At 42.6% G+C, this 19,662-nt stretch overlaps 1 long non-coding RNA gene across 10 annotated transcripts in view; it reads left to right on the top strand.

The window, feature by feature from the left end:
- Positions 1–19,662, top strand: part of LOC112649962 (uncharacterized) — a 181,064-nt gene that overhangs the window by 100,029 nt on the left and 61,373 nt on the right. For 9 of the 10 annotated variants that reach the window (XR_007414109.1, XR_007414112.1, XR_007414111.1 and 6 more), the window contains one exon: positions 18,838–18,986. The exons of the other annotated variant lie outside the window; for it this stretch is intronic. This is a non-coding gene — a long non-coding RNA (uncharacterized LOC112649962). The remainder of the gene's footprint in view (positions 1–18,837; positions 18,987–19,662) is intronic. 10 annotated transcript variants of the gene reach the window in all.

Here is a 19,662-nt window from a genome sequence, read left to right as displayed (position 1 = left end):
GGCTTGTGGACTCTGGTTTGAAATATAAGACTTGGAACCCACACTAAAGTTTTGATCATTCTTCTGGCCTCTATATGGACTTTCAGTGCACAGTAAAAGATGAGTTGGTAAACTTTTTCTATAAAGGACCAGATGGTAGATATTTTAGGCTTTCTAGACAATACTGTCTCTCTACTCAACTCTGCCATCGTAGCACAAAAGCAGGCATAGATAATATGTAAATGATGGGCATGACTGTGTTCCAGTAAAACTTTATTTAGAAAAATGGATGGGAGGCTAGATTTGGCTGCAGGACCACGGTTTGCCAATCCTTGTGCTAGTTAAAGGAAGAACATTTGGGAAGATATTAGCATCTTTTCCCCATTACCAAAGGTGGACCCCTGGGCCTACACATACAAACACACACACACAGACATACTTGAAATGATATTGTAGATTCAGCTTTTAAAATTGGGGTACAGTAGATATAAATTTGCCATTTAACATTTTTAAGCATGTTCAGTGGTATTGAGTATATTCACATTTTTGTGCAACCATCACAACCATTCGTCTCCAGAACTTTTTACATTTTGCAAAACTGAAACTGTAAACCCCTTAAATACTCTCATTACCTACCTCCCTGCCAGCCCCTCACAAATACCATTTTACTTTCTTTCTCTCTTTATAATTGTGACTACTCTAGCTATCTCAAATGAGTGGAATCATATGTTATTTGTCCTTTTGTGACTGGCTTCTTTTTTTCTTTTTTTTGTTTTAAGATTTTATTTATTTATTCATGAAAGACACACACACACAGAGGCAGAGACCTAGGCAGAGGGAGAAGCAGCCTTCATGTAGGGAGCCTGTTGTGGGACTCAATCCTGAGACTCCAGGATCACGCCCTGGGCCAAAGGCAGACGCTCAACCACTGAGCCACCCAGGCATCCCAATGACTGGCTTATTTCACTTTGCATATTGGCTTCAAGATTCATCCATGTTGTAGCATGTGTTAGACGATAGATTACATTTTATAATATTTTAAAACTTTACAATATTTCCTACATATTCTTCAGGTATTTAAAAACCTTTGGTAAATACCGTTTTTGAAAACTGCGAAATATTCCATTGAGTTAGACAGACTGAAGGGAGAGTCATTTGAGATCAGAGCAACCTTCTTGGGAGGAGCACTGCTTGCTCCCCTAAACACAGCTGATTGGATTGAGGACTAATGTACTGACAAAGGTTGTCCACTCATATATAGGCTGCCCAGTAGAAATGCTTGCTATAGAAGTGCCCAGCATAAGCCAACTGAATCCAGTGGGGAAAGTGTAATTGTAAGGCAAACAAAATGAGAGCAAGTCACACTGAGGCCCACAGTGATAGTCAAGCTGCCACTTTAATCCACCACAATGAATAATCTGAGCTTGTCTTTTCTTTTTATTCTGATGAACTTGGCAGGCAGAACCAGTATATCCATCAGTAGATGATTCATATTTATAAACATTCTCATTTGCTGGGCATTTAGGTTATTCCCAGTGTTTTGCTGTTATAAACAGTGCTTCAATAAGCATCTTTGTGCATAATCCTTCTCTGCATACCCAGTCACTTCTTTAGGACAGCTTATACCTTCAGTGGAAAATGTATTATGACTATGGATTGTTCAGTCTCTTGGTCCCTTAGAAGTTGAGGATTCAAGAGAACTTCACTGCTAAAAACATGGATTGACTGGTATTAAGGAGAACTAACAAAATGGCTCAAACTTGCAGGTGGAGCCCAGAAAATCCGGCAGGACAGTAAGGCACTACTGACTAAGCCGAAGGGCCAGGAACATAAGCCCAAGCTGGTGAACTGAGTCAGTTCATTGGGGATGGCACTGAAGGTTGGGGAAATGTGAAGATAGAGTCCTCTGATGAGTGGTTGTATAAGCTACAGGGCCTTCCCCTAGCTTTAAGGTGTAAACTTGGTCTGTTGGATTTACATGAATTTTGAAGACATTAATGACATGATAATGCCACATGCTGTAATACTGGCTGCAGTAGAATTACTCAGCTATATCTAGTTCTTCCCACTTTGGGGACATATAGAAGGGTGTGCTTTCTTGTCTTTGGCAGATAGTCAGGGTCATGAAATATGTAAATGATGGCCATCCTGGCCTACGTTGGTGGCTTGTGGGCACACAAGGCATAGGGAAGAGTCACAGGCATTTTAATGTCAAAGAGTCATCTGCATCTGTCATCTGATGCAGAATAGAATGAGAGCTCACTGAGAATTACATCTAGTTGGATTGAGTTACCTTGTCTGTATGTCTTGCAGCCACAGCATCACAGCATCCCTCCGAGGCCTAGACTTCAAGTGGGCCCCAGGTTATAGGTCCCTGTACTCTCCAAAGTGCCTGGGGAACTTCTCAGCTCTGCTTGTGCCAAATTTGTTGCCAGCTTTTAGTGTCTCCTGGGCTCCTAGAGATTAGAAGAGGGGAAGGAATATTACTGAGGAGTTCCCCATATATTCTATTTCATACTGGAGCTTGGGATCAAGACTGGAACTCCAAGAGAATTACAGTGGAATTTCAGGCTTCTCAATGTGAAAGAAGAAACACATAAAAAATCACTTTTTTGAAAGCTCCATTATCTCAAAATGGGCATGATACAGGGTTGTAGCAAAGATAAAGTGACATACACTTAGGATAGTGCCTGGTAAGCAGTGGGAGCTAAATAAACATTAGTTCGCTTTAAAGTGCTCCCCAGGAAATGCCACACTCACAGTCCTGTAGGTCTGCTTCTCTTTGCCCACTTGTCTTTTTTCTACAAACTGAATTCTTCTCTGTATCCTCTGTGCCTTTTCTCTACCTCATGTGTTTTTGCTGACTTCTATTTTGGTTCATTTATGGCTTTTCATGGCCTCTCCAGTTTCTCTCAAACTTGTGACCTGTAAGCTTCTGTATACTGCCTGATTCTATTTATATTTACCAATTTAAATTCTTAGGAGTAGAATGGGCTGGTTCAGTCTTCTCTATCTGGGCAGATCTTTTTCTGGGCCATATGATAAGCTTCTGGCTGCACTGGGGTCAGGTGCTCATGCTGGTATGGCAGGAGGGAAGAGTTGAGAGTCTGAAAGAAGCCCGATGGCTTCAAGGTGGAATTTAGAGCATGGCTGCCTGGAGCTGGGGGCTGCAGAAAGACAGTTTCCTGTAGAAGTGGCTAGGGATGTAGCAGACATGCCTTAATTGGAACATCTAGTAGAGACTCACTGAATTTTGGGTTTTTCATTGCCCAAATTAAAGAGGTGTAGAGACTTACCTAGAGTCACATAGTAAGTGGTAGAGCAGAAATTAGAATTTGAGGCAATTGGTGGCTCAGTCAGTTAAGTGTCTTGACTCTTGATTTCAGCTCAGGTCATGATCTCAGTTGTGAGATAGAGCCCCATGTTCCCACTGGGCACAAAGCCTGCTTTTTTAAAAAAAAAAAAGAAGAAGAAGAAGAAGAAGTTAGAATTTGGCTTAGTTGGGTTTCTAGTAATTAGGTATAAATATAAAAAAATATTTAATATTTCTTGATGGTCTACCATGTTTGGGACATTAAACAAACCAAACCAAAATCCTTGTGCTTGTGGGCTTACATTCTAGAGGAGGAAGAAAGATAATAAATTCAATCATGAAAGATAAGTTATATAGTATGCTAGAAAGTGACAAGTGTTATGGGAGTGAGGGAGATTAGATGTGCTACTCGGGGACAGGAGCTATGATTTAAAATAGGGACATCAGTGTAAGCCTCAATCTGATGGTAGGAGAGCACGCTCCCCTCACCATGCTGCAGGTTTCCTGAGAATAGAACTATATATATTCCTTCTCCCACTGGCCTAATGCCTTGACTATGGTCATCATGGAATGACTGCTTATTGAACTGAACACTTGCAGGAGTACTAAGGAAGGACAAAGAAAGGCTCTAAGTTTTTCTTCTTCTTCTTCTTCTTCTTCTTCTTCTTCTTCTTCTTCTTCTTCTTCTTCTTCTTCTTCTTCTTCTTCTTCTTCTTTTGCGTCTTCCTGTGTAACCTCATTTTAATAGCACGCTTCATGGAGCACCCCCCATATCATATAAGTCATTGCAGAAATGTGCCCTTTCACTCCTTGTGGGACTATTAGCTTCATGATATGCCTTGTAAGCACTCTTAATACAAAATTGTGGAAGGAGATTTAATTAACAGAGAAAATACAACCTAAGCATTAAACACCGCACGACTTGGAGTCTCACAAAATCCCACTCCCTTGAAGGCATTGGAACAGTGGGGAGGCTGTTTGTCAGTGGTATGCTGGTAAATGTCTAACAATTGGCTCTCTGGGGCAGGGAAAGGATCACAATTTGGAGGTTTGCACCACTTCTGTGGTATAAATACTCTCTGGCTGATTTCGAATTACAATGTACTATCTATCACTAAAGGTGGACTTGGGAAGAGCTATGCAGTAGGACACTATGATACAATATTTTCTTCATACAGATACCATTGATATAAATAACCTCAAGAGCATAGATGGTAGAAAAATATAGTAAAACAATTAGAAGGTGATGAGTTTTGAGGATTTATTATCATTGTCTTTAATATGATTTATGTAACTGTAAGTTTATACAATTGTTTTGTTTTAGTCATCTCTACACCCAATGTGGGGCTCAAACTCATGATGCTGAGATCAAGAGTCACACACTCTTCTGCCTAAGCCAGCCAGGTGCCTTAGTTCATACAATTTTTAATAATCTTTAACAACCAGTTTGCAAAAGTTCTGAAACCTTAGCAGTTGCCCCTTGTGAGCAGATACACGGCAGCCCCGGGCACACCACTGCTCCTGGGTTCTTTTCAGTGCATGCCTGTTCCTGGACAGAGGCCAGCCTATGCCGTGAATACTTGGCTGTCATGATAGAAAGACGGCTCTGTTGCTTCTTTGTCACCTCACCGCTCAATCTCCGTATGGCTGCCATCTTGTGTCTTCTGCAACTTAGCTTCTCTCCCTTTTGTAGTAAGTAGGGTTTTGTAAAGTCTCAATAAAGTGTTGTTTTCCAGGTCAGAGACACTTACATTGGCCAACATGCTTTTATTCTTCCGTGGAGGTTGAGGTCACACGTCTCTGTATTCTCTACTCCATGGTTTTCACATTCCCTTTCCCATGTACCACCACAGTGTGCCAGGCTATCATATCTCAGCTTTTCGGTGAGCATTTGTGCAATGCATATTGTGTGCTAACTTCCTTCCTGCTTGTGGTACTGGGTGCCGGCCCCGTGCCCTGACACTTACTCTTTTAAGGAGCCTAATAACGTGGGTCCTAGTCCTTCAATATGACAGGCCAGGAAACTGTGGCCTAGAGAAGGGAAGTGACTTGCCCAAGTCCAGAAGTCATGTCTTCTGTGAAACATTGCCTTTGATCTGAAACATGCAGGGGAACTCCTGTCTTCCCTCAGCTGGCTGCTGCTGGTTGTGGACTGGTGTTGCTGAATTTAGGGAGGACTCACAGATTTCTCTCTGATGGGCTCTACCATAGAATCTCAGCAAAGGGACATTTGGGTATACCACCAGAGCTGAGGTTGGAGTTAGGTCTGCTTCCTGGGAGTGTTCATGACCCCATCTCATTCTCTTGCATGTTTCTGTGCCTATTAGAGCCTAGTCCATGGCTCTTGAAGGCGAAAAGCCAGGAAGGGAGGTGGAGGCACTGATAGCAAGGGCAGGGCAGCCCAGGTGCCTTCCAACTGAGTTGCAGATGTGTTCTCCGGCAGCTTTTCTCGAGGGAAGCCAGTTTTAGCTACAGAGCAAATGTTGTGAGCCAGGTAGGAAGAGGAGGTGAGAGTTATAGGTTCATGGAGATCTAGTTCCCACAAGAGCTGAGTTTAAGTCGAAGTGTTCCTACTTATTTGTTGTGTAGCCCTGGGCAAGTCATTGAACCTCTGAGCAATTTCCTCCTCTGTAGAGTGGGGAGAGGGGGAATTATGATAGTGACTGCCATATACTGTGGGCTCTTCATGTGTTAGTGCACTCAGCATTATCCACAAGGTACTTCCTATAAAAGACTGAGCCCAGGGCCAGAAACATGGTCGGTATGTAACAAACACTGCTATTATTTATGAATCCCCACAATAATCATCTGATTAATAATAACAGAAATAATAACAGTTGCTAGCATTTACTGAGGACTTTCTATGCAGTCAGCCATTGTTTTAACTTACTTAATTTATTAGCTGAGTTAACTTAATTTCCCCGACTATCCCATGAGATTGGTTCTGTTTTTAATCCCATTTGACAAGTGAGAATAACTAAAGCACAGTCAAGTTGAATATAGGCCAAAGACACAGAGCTAGAAAGTGACATGGTTGTTTCTATTCTCCTCAAGGTGCAAAGATGGTAACTGAGGCAGAGAGCGGCTGAATGGCATGCCTAGTGTCAGGGTTGGCAAACTGTTCTCTGGGTTGTCAGGCAGGTGAAACGACATGATGGAATAGAAACTCCTTTGTGAACTGTTCTGTCTGCTTCAGCCAGGGGTGAGTAAGCTTTGCATGTTGTTTTTTCTAGTCTAGACACACCAGCTGGCCTGAGACCCCGAGGCCTTCAGGAAGTACTGCTTGGGCTTAGTTTGTTATCTAGGTGGGGTGTTAAAAGCCGGTTTGGTGTGTAGGCCCTAGACTTACCGTCCTCTTGGGACAGTGTAGGAGCCACCGCTTGTCTGACTTCAGAGCTGCTACCAGCTGGAAGCCTCTGGGAGGAAGCCGACTGGCAGCCGGCCACCATCACGTGCAGCTGGGTTACTAGCGGTCACCCTGTGGGTTTCCTCCAGCCGCACTGACTGTCTTCAGTGCCTAAGCCCTCACTGGCACCGAGGACAGCAGGCAGCCAGGCAGGGGAGGGGAGGGGAGCTTGAGGCCCCCAGTGGCATGGAGACAATCAGATGATAGGGGGATTCTCTTTGTTCCCTTTCACCCTCGTGCTCCCCATGTACACCCTTTGCTACTTGGGTACATTCTCTCTTCCCAGGTGCATTCTCTCTTCCCAGGTGCATTCTCTCTTCCCAGGTGCCTGCTTTCCAGGATGGAGTGGAGAGGACTGTTGGGTCTTTGTGGAGGAGTTCCAGAACTCCAGAACTGAGATGCTTTTTGAGAACAGGTCACTGTCACATGCGTCTAGGACCCTTTTCTCAGCACATTGAGAACTCCTTTGGGCAGGGCAGCCCAGGGTCTCCTCTTCCCTGAGCCAGCACAGGGCCAGAGCCTGGGATGGTGTTGGGGAGAATCATGTTTCCTCAGGGAAGGCCATTTCCAGTTATTGGGTTGGAACTTGGTGTTGAGGGTGGAGGTGGCGGTGGGAGCTGCACCGTATACATTTTTGTTTATATGTATGGTGTGTGTTGGGGGGTGGGGTGAGGCAGGAGTTTTGGGAGAAAAGGAACCAGAGTCAAACCAGTCTGGAAAGGGGCAAATATGCCGGCTGGTTCTCCTGCTTAGCAAATGTGTGTGTACACTGCTAGTGTGGTAGGAAGATTCTGCACACAGATGCATGTGGCCTTGACTTCTTGCTCCCTCTCATACTTTCTGGATGAGATAGTTGATGCTCATGCGGGCTCTTTCTCTGAGCCTCTTTATCCTTAAAGGGAGAGCAGCATTCACCAGTGTGTTGGACTATCCTGGGTAGACAGGTTGACAGCCGTCCTATCTATGTCTTCACCAAAAAGGGGGAAGGAGGTAGGGGAACAAGGAGACTGGCTCATCATCTCTTGGCTGGGACTGGCATTAGCTGCTCCTTAATCTTTCCTGCCTTGAAATCCCCAAGGGCAGTAGGGAAGCTTCTAGGAGATTATGTGCAGATGAGGCCCAGCTTTCTAAAACAGAATCTTCATGGAGTTCTGCTAGAGGTTTGAGCTATTTCCTCACTAAAGGACATATAAATCCTTGCAAAGAGCATTAGGATGGATGACAGAGATTTGGGACTCTGGCTAAGTCATCCCTTGAATTGCATCGGGATTGGGGACACAGTTCACTGTTAGGTATTTGAAGGACATCGCTCCTGGCACTCCTTTATTCCCCAACCTTTCCTCCAACCCTTAGTTGTCCCTCCCTACAACCCTTAAGACCTCCCCTGTGTTTCCTCCCTCCAGACACTCTATTATTCCTTACATGACAAGAGTCCCAGTATCTTGTCCCTCATGTCTTATAGATTGTGCACTGCAAGCTGCCTCTGGATGCAAACACACATTTTCTCTGCCCGGGATCCTGCTAATGCCAAAGGGAGTAGCATGGGTGGGCTGCAGGCTATGCGTCCTGGCAGTGGATAGGGGACGGTGGGAAGGACTTCAATTTGCTTTCTCTCTGTCAGTGATGACTAAGTCCACTTTCCCTCTGATTAATCTTAAGGCAAATGTTTGTAACAAGAGTGATTTTCTTATGAAGGTCATGCAGTCCAGTATAACATGAAATTCTTCCAATTAAAGTGACTTTGACCCTACTACATGTTGTGTAATATTGACTTTGACATTATTATGCTAATGGTCCATTCTCCTCTCAGGGCCTATTTTCACTATAGAGGGACTGTGAGTCAATGAAGATGATTGAAACTTCCACAAAAACCATCTCTGTGATCCTCAGATCTTCCTTGAGAGGACTTGGCAGCAGGTGGAGAATCTCAGTTTATATAGCCACAAATATTAGTCTCCTTCCCTCCCCTTACAGGATTTTACATTTAATAGAGTCACTTCCACATACATTATATGAAATCTTTGAAACACAGGTCTAAAGTAACTATTCTTGCCCATCACCAAGTTGTAGATAGAGAATCTAAGAGTCAGAGAGGGCAACTGAATTGCTTGAGGTCATATAGCCCTTAAGCAGCTGAGAGTTTCTCACAGGGCCTTCTGTGTTCTCTTCCCTCAACTTAGCTATCCCAGCCTTCTCTCTGTGAGGGGACGGGGTTGGCTACCAGCCAGGAGAGGAAGTGCTCGAAAGAAGCCTAGCTGCAACTGGTATAGAGCTGGAGGGTTCGGGGAGGAGATGGCAGTTCCTCCTGCAGCTGGCGGGGATGAAGGAGGAGCAAATGTCCTGCAGGCTGGGAGCACATTAAGTCGCCCCTTGATGTGAGGGGCAGCATGGGAGGACTAGAAAATTGGTCCATCAGTTGCCCCAAACCTGTTTGTGGTTCTTTCTGTGCCCTACCTCCCCGTGGATGGCCACACCATCTGTCAGCTGCCCAGCTGGAAACCTGCTGTGTTCCTGATCCTTGGGTCCTCCCTGTGATCCTTGCAGCCTCTGGACGCACTGCCTGGTCAGTCACCAGGTTGCATCCAGTCTGCCTCTTAGGTAACTCTCTAATAGTCCCTTCTCTGTGTCTCCATGGCCAGCACTCTGGCACCATCTTCCTTCCCCAGGCCACAGACACTTTGCCTCCAGGCTCTCTCCCTACCTCCAATGTATCCATCCATCCTCAAGGGGGTCCTTGCAATGATATTTAGAAAGAAAAAAAGTACACATCTATTTGTGTTATCCTTAAAAACCCTTCACTGGCTCTACATCACTTTCTGAATGCAATTAAAACCTTTTAGGTAAGGCATTAAACTTCCTGGCTTGGCCCTTGCTACCCTCTCTGGCTTTATCTCCCCACATGCATGTTCTGCTCTATCAAATGCTAAATTTGCCAAGCTCCGTGAGTTGTGCCATTTCTCTTCCTGCCCTCTTCACTCTTCATGCTCAGGCCTCACCTCTTCTCCAGAGCCTTCCTCTCAACACCTCTTCCAAGACTGATGTAGGTTCTCCTCCTCCATGCTCCTGTTTATCCTCATAGTAGAACCGATACTGAAATTCCCTGCTGTAATACAAAACATGTATCAAACCACTGGCACTATTAATTTGCTTCTGGGTGACACTTTTCTAGAATATGACTTTAGAATATGCCGGGGTGGAATGTGAGGTTCAGAGAGCAGGAGCCAAGGCTGCAAAAGATGCTGGCCAAACTGTTTTGCATGAGACAAGGAGAAGAATTTGTTCTTTGCTTCTAAGAGCCAAGAGGCAGGAGGGATGAAGAAGTAGGTTGGGGGGTGGGAGGGACTGAGAGAAACTGAGTTGATGGGGTAAAGGATCCTATAAGGTGATAGCCATGGACAGTCCCTTCTGGTGGGTGCGCAAAAGGTATTTTAAATAGAGAAGCTACATATTTATTATATTTTTTATTTAAATTCAATTAACATATAGTGTATTATTAGTTTCAGAGGTAGAGGTCAGTGATTCATCAGTCTTATATAACACCCAGGGCTCATTATATCACATGCCCTCCTGAATGCCCATCACCCAGTTACCCCATCCCTCAACTCCTCTCCCTCCAGCAATGAGAGGCCACATATTTAATGCCAAGTTTGTTTTTTTGTTCATTTTTAAGTGAGGCAAACCTCTTCAACCAACTTTCCCCCCAACTTCTCAATCTTTAGTCAAGTCTATTAATGTTCACCAATTACTGTGAGTAGGTTTGTGTGTATGTGTGCCTCTGGGAAGGGTAGCATTATAGAAAGGACTTTGTTGAACAGTTGGGTTAACTTGGAGACCATAGGTGTGGAAACAAGATCCAGGAGAGACCCTTGGAACATTGGAAGCCCCTGGGGAGCCAAGACATTTCAGAGAGGCCTTTGAACTGCTGCAGGGAATTGAGTGGGGACTTTGAGACCAACTTAATGGAGGAGCATCAACCCCCTGGTATCTGAATTATATTAAAAACTAAAGCAAATCTCCAAGGGAGAGTCATAGAAGTTAGAAAAAGATGCACACTTGTATCTTAATTTAGCTGCTGGGGCAGTAGTTGGGGCAGGGCTGTGGGGTGAAGCCGGATACTCTTCTTCCAGACACTTGTGTCTCCCTCCCTCACATTTTTCAGGTCTATGCTCATATGTACCCTCCTCAGAGAGGCATTCTTTGACCAGCAGAACTACTAAACCAATCCCCATCATTCTTCTTCTGTTCCTTCTAATCTTCGAAATTCTACATCTGAGTTTCAGTGGATTGTAAAGTTGTGTGAAGTTTAATGGATTTGAAGAAAGTCTCGATCTTGAAGGCTAGCCCTTAATTCATTCACTCATTCAATAAATATTTATTGAGGGCTTACTATGCACCAGGCACTTTTCTAGGCACTTGGGCTATGTCTGTAAACAAAATAAGCAAAAATCACTCATGTGGGTCCTGAGCATTAAGGTGAACACAATCTTAATTCTAATCATCTGAACTCTGCACACTGAAAAGGTTTTTCCTCTCAAATTCAGAGCACTTTACAGAGCTTCTTAGGTAGGTTGCTTCTTGGTAATGAGCACATGTCCAGCACTGACACAATGAAGTATTAAAAATGTCACTCAGTACAGTAGTTTTTCTAAAATGTTAAGGTTATTTTGTGTTTGCATAAAAAGAGTAATTAAAAATCAAATTTCTAAAGCCTCTGTCCTAAAACTAGAATATTCTGAAAGGAATCCTTTTTTTCTCTACTGATATATCAATCTATCCTCTATCTCTAATGGACCATTTAATTCAAATAACATCAAACCTAACGAATTAAAGTCATTTATTACAGTTAAACTCATCCTTCCCTTCCCCCCTCAAAAACCTAGAATACTCTATGAAGGGAGGTCAGATTGAATCCAAGTTGCTACCTGTTTGAATTTACACTACAACCATCATTCCTTCATCCAGACAGTGAGAGTTCAGTGAGTGCTGAAATAAGACCCATGCCCCTAAGATGCTCATGATCTAGAGAAGGAACATCCACAGAATCAAGCTAGAAGCACTCCTCAAGATATGTTACAGGGGACTCATATGCAAAATGTGAATACATGGAGAAAGGGGTCCCAGATTCTGAGAACAGAGGAAATGACACTTAATCTAGTTATTAGTGAAAAGGAGAAATTCATAGGTAGAGATGAATTCCAAGCAAAGGAAACAGAAAGAAAGCTATCTGAACAAAAAACCATAATGGATTCTGGTAAGTTCCCTGTGGCTGGGTTATATGCCCTCTAACTAGGATATATACAACAGGAGATGAAGCTGGAAAAATGAGCACAGTGTGGTAATGAAGGATTCTGCATAGTATCCTGCGAGAAATTAGTAGTGTAACATGATCAGACTTGTGTTTCACAAGCATCATTCTTGGAGCAGTGTCAGGAATCAGACTAGAGGAGACCAGTCAGGTGACTATTTCAGCAGTCCAGGACCAAGATCATGGCAGAGGGGCTGGAGAGAGGAATCAGACCTTAGAGAGAGAGTTCAAGAGTAAAAGTGGAAGGACTTAACATGAGAATTAAGAGGATACCAGGTGGGAATAAGGTTTCTTGCTTGGGTAACTGAGTAAACGGTGGACCTCCCCAATTACATCTCTCTTTCCCTTACTTCTTGATAACATCGGGATGATGTCTAAGCTAATTTTATTCTTTAAAAGTTTAGCCATCCTTAAATTAAATACTTACCTGGTTTGGAGAATTCTCCACCATGCCAACCGAAGGGAAAGGCCAGAAACTTGCCAGTCTCCCTTACGGCCAGGAGCTAGACATAGGAATCTAACTTTACTTATCAGATAAGATTTTTTTTGGAGCCTAGTGACACAGAAGGGGTGCCACAAAATCCACTTGGATGATGGCCCTCCTAGGAATTCTGTGAGTTTCCTAATAGCCTTTAATAATTCTCTTTTTGAGCTAAACTAGGTCAAACAGTTTTGTTTGCAACTAAAATCCCTGAATGATATACCCCTTATCCATGATTAGCTGCATGCACCAGAAATCTTCCATTTAAAATAAGTAACTAGTTACCTCAAAGGAAAGGTTACACAATGGTAGCACAATTATTATTACAAATATATAGTAAGCCTTTATTTTGTGCCAGGCATTCTTCTAAGTGCTTTATACAGATACATCATTTACAAATGATCAATTTACCAATGAGGAAATGGAAGCTGAAGTATCTCAAGGCAACACAGCTAATAAGGATTAGAGCAGCTCTTTGAACCCTGATAGTCTGACTCCAAACTGACACTCTTACTAACTACCCTAAACTATCTTGCTGTTAGAGAATCCTTTGTTTGTAAAGCCTTATAGTCTGTCCAGTCCAAATTGTATCTCATGCCTGAGTTTCTCTATTGTGCCCTCAATGAGTAAATGAGTGGAAAATGATTAACTTGCATTAGGGGAAGTAGGAGTAATGTTGGAACTGAAATTTTGAAGATTAAATGGAGCAAGAAGACATCCTTGAAATCACTGCATTACCAGGTGGCAGGTACCAGGAACCAGGTACCAGGCTGCACTAGTTAGGATGTCTTTGGCTGCAAACATTAGAAACCTCAAGTAAAAAACAAAAAACAAAACAAAAAAACCTCAAGTAGCAGTGCCTTACATCTTACAGGTATTTGTTATGTCATTTATCAAGAAGATAGGAAGTAAACAATTTCAAGTCTGCTTGAGTATCTCCATGTTATCATAGACCCAGGATTTTGTATCTTTTTATTCTGCCATCTACAGAGTATTGGATTTTTGGCCTCAGGCTGACAAAATGGCTAGATAGTTGCAGGCATCTTGTCCTTTCCAGACTACTTTCAAAGTGAGAAATTAGATGTCACAGCAAAATGGAGTCTCCTTTCCATAAAAAGTATTCACTTTTAAAAGTCTCACTAGCTGGGATGCCTGGGTGGCTCATTGGTTGAGAGTCTGCCTTGGGCTCAGGGCGTGATCCTCGAGTCCTGAGATCCAGACCCCCATCAGGCTCCCTGCATGGAGCCTGCTTCTCCTCCCTCTGCCTATGTCTCTGCCTCTCTCTATCTGTCTCACGTGAGTAAATAAATAAAATCTTAAAAAAAAAAAAAAAGTCTCACTGGCCGTAGCTAAGTAATGGGTTCTCCCCTAAACCAATCACCAAAAAATAGGAATGGGATTACCATGACTGGCTTAAATGATTTGTCACCTGGGGGAGAGTGAATCCTACCTTTTCTGAGTACTTTGCTTTCTGCTAAATACCTGAATAAAAATCTGAGCTCTGTGTCAAGGAAAAGATGTGAGAAAGTAGCTGTTGAATAGGAATGGACAAGATCTGCCATAATGGACACCAGGCTTCTGGTCTGGGCTGATTTGTTTCTTTGCTCAAAAAGTAATTTTTTCATTAGTGTTAAGTGCTGTGTGATTTTTGAGTCTGCCCATTACTTGCTGTGTGTTTTTGGCAAGTGATTTGATCTCTCTGGATTTTGGCTTCCATATCTCTAAAATGAAATGGCCAAAGTAGATGATTTTGAGGCCTTTCCTCATATCCCATTCATATTTTCTCTTTTATAACACTTTTACATTCTGAAATACAATTTTTGCTGTCAGAAATATTTAGGAGGTGGACAGTTTTGTCAATGACCATTTCAACTCGCTTACCACCCAAAGCCATGGTGGGACTCCCACACTCATGGCATTTGAGTGGTAGGTCAGTGGATATGTGAAGCCATTGGATAAGCATGGTGTATCTTCCAGGATTTTATGCAAAAATTTGGGAGGAAAGCCTCAAAAATTGTGTTTTCTGTTATATAATTGTGGGCCTAATATAGAATATGGTACAAAATTCTCAAACTTGGACAATAGCCACATCTCTTTTGGAGATATGTGTTTGTTTGGGGATATGTGGCTGGAGGGTCTTTATATTTTATTTTATTTATTTATTTATTTATTTATTTATTTATTTATTTATTTATTGATTAATTATTGGAGGGTCTTTAGATAGAAAACTTAGTATGTAGCAATGACTAATATTTTCTGAATTCAAAATTGAATTAGGTTATTTGCTTATCACTTGGTCTGTTATATAAAGTTTTCCAATCTCAGCACATTGACAGTTTGGGCCAGATAATTTCTTGTTTGGGGGGCTGTGTATGTATTGTAGGATGTTTAGCAGGATCTCTGTCCTCTACCCATTAGATGCCAGTAACAACCCCCTAAGTGTCTGTCTCCCAACATTGCAAAATATCCCCTGTGGGGCAAAATAAACCCAGTTGAGAATGATGTGAATGGATTAATATATGAAGTCTTACCCCCTTCTGGGATTAATAGTTCTGTGGTCTTAGACAAGCTACATAATATCTATAAACTTCAACTTCCTTACCTGCCAAATAGAGCCAGCTCATAAGATTATTCTCTGCATTAAATGAGGTCACAGATGTTGAGTCTAGCACAATGTCTAGTCTATAATAGTCCTTCCATGAATTTTAGTTCTCTTCTTCCCTTCGGTTTTCTGGGGCTGTGCAGCTTTCCAATTGGAAGGGATCTTAGAAGTCACCATACTGGAATTCTTCATTTTACAAATTAAGAGACTGAAGTCCATAGAGCTAATCTATCCTTTTAATTCTAAATTTATCTTTATGCTCAATACGAAAGAGACATATCGAAGTGGAATTGTACAAAAGGGGGTGAGCTCAAAGACTCTCTCCTGTCAAGACTGATTTGCGAGGTTCCTGCCCCTGTAGATTTCCTCATGATGTATCACCTCTGAGAGAATTTTCGAAGCACTAAATCCCGTGTGACTCAGACTAAGTTCAAATGTTTGGTTTCAAGGACCATCAATTGTCTCTTTGCAAGCACTTGCCTTGTGCACTTTAAATGTTGGAAAATGTTAAACATTGAAACAAAATGTATGGAATATGAGAGTTAATGCTCCGAGCCAGCCAAAGTTTAAAAAAAATTATAGTCACTAAGAACACATAACAGCTGTTTAAGAAACAGAACGAAAGAAAGAACCAGAAAGATAGATGGGTGACTCCAGTTTTTCTGTTTCTTCTCTGCTAAGAACAAGGCTATTCTAACTAAAGACTGGGGCAACCTGATAAAAGGGACTAAAGCCCCTGAGAAGGGAGATATGGGGTAAGAGCTGTCTTAAGAGAGTCCATGTCTCCTGGATCAAACAAATTACTATGCAGGCTATTGGTAGATTTCCTAGTAAGACCATAGAACCACTGTTGAGAATCTGAGGGACTCATAGAAAATAGGAATCATACTGGAAAACTAAGGATGGGCAAATGTCCTGATTTTTAGGAAATTCAATTAATTTTTCCCTCCTCACTTCCACCATGAATTTGTGAGTTTGGCACCAGTTCTAGGCAAAATTCCATAAAAGATTATTCTACTAATAGCTTATGAGTGCTTACAAATTAAGCAGCAATCTCTCTAAGCCAGTAGTGTTTCAGTAAAACAGGTCATGCCAGAGTAATCTAATTTCCTTTTTTGATTAAGGCCATTAGAATGGCTGAGCAGGGATGTGGAGTGAGCAGAGAATATCCAGATGACAGCAAAGCATGTCTCTTGTGACATTGTTGAAGGCAAGATGGGGAAAGATGGGCTGGATACAGATATCATTTGGGGGCTGCATAACTGTATCTAATGGATACCAATTAACGGATGGAGAGTGATAAGGAAGCAGATCCCCAGTGGCTGCTGCAGGGCATTGGCCCTGGGCCTGTGACAGTCCACACTTTATTAGCATATTAACCAGGTCAAACAATGAATGTGCTATACCCTTGGCTCTTTGGGGGATCTGCTTGGCCTACAGGCCTTAACAAAGGGATGCATGTGGGTAGTCATGTTATGTGCCAGGTGACCCCAAGTTCCAGGGTACAACTAATTGAACACATTACTTCAGGGATATATGTTCCATGGTAGTGTAAATCCTTGTAGATATGGCTCCTGATTACTTCTTTAGCCCAGTTTTGCTGCTCTCTTCCCATGCTCCCAATGTTTAGCCATACCAAGCTATAATAGGCTGCATATACCATATTGTTTTATGCCTCCTTCATTTGGTACATTTTCCTGTATCTGACTTGAATTCCCTTCCTTCTCTTCTGCCTACTTCTTCATCTGCCTCATGAGCTCTTACTCATATCCAAGGCTTAGCTAAACCTTCCTGTCCTCTATAAAGCCTTTCCTTTCCTTCTCACCCTTTTAGGGCACCTTTCCTAATAAATTTTTCCCCATCTGAATTTTGGTGTTTCCAACCATCACTGTTTTAGGAATTATCACACTATATTAACATTGTATTTACTTGTCTGTCTCCTCTGACCTCTCCTTTTTACCCTCACCAACCACTCCCCCATACAATCACTTTCAACTCCTTGAGGGTAGGGGCTGGATCCTACCCAGAGCTTGGGACACAGCAGAGGCACTCTGCTCAATTAATGAATAAAAAATGAATGAATGAATAAAATGGCTTATATAAAGCACATTATTTTGACGCTCTGTTACTCAGTGTCAGCCTGCTAAGAATCACAATGACATAAAATGTTTATGTTTAGCTTGGCTCTTTAGATCCAGCTTTCCAAAGGATTTAAAAAAATACGCTGAACAGAATTCCTTCCCCCCTCTAGTCACCTGCTGTCTCAATGAGGACTTATGAGTATTGAAGCAGCAAGAAAACTCTTTTATCATGGCAGATACAAACCACACTGCCACAACCTTACAGGGTCTATGGGCTGCTAGTGCCTTGATTCACTGGGAAGCCCACACTAAAAGTCAGAATTTTCAAGATTCCCTTTCTGTGGCACCCAAGAAGGCACATCTATGCTACCAGAAGGAGGCATTTTAGAACGTTCCCTGCACTTTTGAAAAGGGAGTTGAGGGCAGCCTGGGTGGCTCAGCGGTTAAGCACCTGCCTTCAGCCCACGGCATGATCCCGGAGACCCAGGATCAAGTCCCACATCAGACTCCCTGCATGGAGCCTGCTTCTCCCTCTGCTTCTGCCTGTGTCTCTGCCTCTCTCTGTGTGTCTCTCATAAATAAATAAATAAAATCTTAAAAAAAAAGAAAAGGGAGTTGAGCCTTACTCATCTAATCTCTTCTTCGATTGACCCAGACAGTAAGTACCAACTTATATTAAATGCAACCAGAGCAGAAAGGCCCAAAGAATAATTCAGCTTTTCTGGTATCTTAGGAAGAGTCTAGTTATTATGAGAAGATCTGGGCCTTTAAAAAGGATGCTCTGTGGTATAATGAAAGAATTAAAATTCAGATAGGGGCACCAAATGCAAGTCAGCAGGCATTTATGTCTGTGCCAATTATTCAGTTCTAAATAGCTAGACCAGGCAGTGTTTGTTGCAGGTTGGCTGAGTTGCCTGACTGGAAGACTGGCAGCCTGGCATGCTACCAATGTCCCTGAGTCCATTCTGGTCCCCATGTAATGGGAGTTGGCATTTAACACCCTCCACAGGGCAAGAGATGATGCTCCGCTGGTGATCCTTCACGCTTAGAGTTAAGACAGGCCTCACATACAGATTCCTGCCAAGCCAAGGGGTGTAAAACCTTGCAGTTCTGGGGCAGACAGACCAGGATGTGAATCTTCAGTGTGATCACAGAGTCCTGAGGGAAACTCAGACTTGATTAATTACCTTTAAAAGGGAATCTGGATTTATTAATAGTGTATATATAATGACTGTTCTGTTTTGATCACAAAATAAGTGTGAAGCACTTAGAAACTTATAATCCTTGATATATGACACTCTTGCCTGTTTGTGAAACTTTCATCTGAAGTTCTCATGTACTTAATGGCTAGTGCTTAATAATAATAATGATGATGTTCCATGTTTAGAACTTTTCACTGTGGTCTCCATGTCCTCAAAATGTCCTGGCTAGGAAGCTTTAGAGCTCTTAGACTCAGCTTTGTAGTTGAGAAACAAGCATTAGAGGGCTTGCTAGAGCATGAAGTAAATGTTTTTGTGGCTGTTCCTGCAGAGGAAGTGTCATGGGCAAAGATCCCCACAGATATCAGGATGAGGCATGCCTTTTATCTACTGCAGCTCAAGCTCCCCACTTTCAGAGACTAGAGGACTCTTTCACACCCGCTGTTCTTCTTTATTTGTCATTTGATCTAGAGACCTGAAAGAAACATCTGGAGGCTCTAGAGAAAGGAAGGCTGCTCTCAGAGAGAAGGAAAGTTGTTGAACATATGGTTTTAGCCCCTCAGAATAACAGAAGAGAACCTGAAGGAATCAGGGCTTGGTGGAGCCCCCTTTCAGAAAAGGTAGGGGAAAGATAAAGTTAGAGTCCTGACTCACACTGTGGTGGTCAGTTTTATTTGTCAATGTGGCTGGGCAACTGGTCAACTACCAGTTTGGTGTCTCTGGGAAGGTAGTTTGTAGATGAGATTAACATTTAAACCACTAGACTCAGAATAAAACAGATTACTCTCCATGATGTGGGTGGACCTCTCTTAAGAGGAAATAAGACCGAGGTTCCCTGGGGAAGAGGGAATTCAGCCAGCAGGCAGCCTGGGACTCAAGCTGCAGCATCAGCTCTGCCCTGGGTCTGCAGGTACTGGCCTGTTCTGTGGATTCTGGACTTGCCCAACACATGATCACATGAGCCAGTTCCTTAAAATAAATCTCTCTCTCTCTCTCCACACACTCACACACACACACACCCCACACACAAACGTATCTTGTTGGTTCCATTTCTCTGGAGAACCCTGACTAATACACACACCATATACTAGAATAAATTCAGATAGATTAAGCATTTCAATGTAAAAAAATAAAAGGATAAAAGTACTAGAAAAAATATTGGTAAATATTTTGGCTGGAGTGGGAGGGAGTGAAGAATGTACACCACAGGCAGAAACTATAAAGGTGAAGATGGACAGATTTGATTAAGAAAAGTCTCTATCTTCTGTCTGGAAGCACCCTAAGTATGTAAAAGGG

Source organism: Canis lupus, chromosome 11, assembly GCF_003254725.2.
Source record: "Canis lupus dingo isolate Sandy chromosome 11, ASM325472v2, whole genome shotgun sequence".
In the NCBI taxonomy this organism is placed as follows: Eukaryota; Metazoa; Chordata; class Mammalia; order Carnivora; family Canidae; genus Canis; species Canis lupus.
The sequence above is the reverse complement of the archived record's forward strand: the minus strand, read 5'-3'. Positions and strand labels throughout refer to the sequence as shown.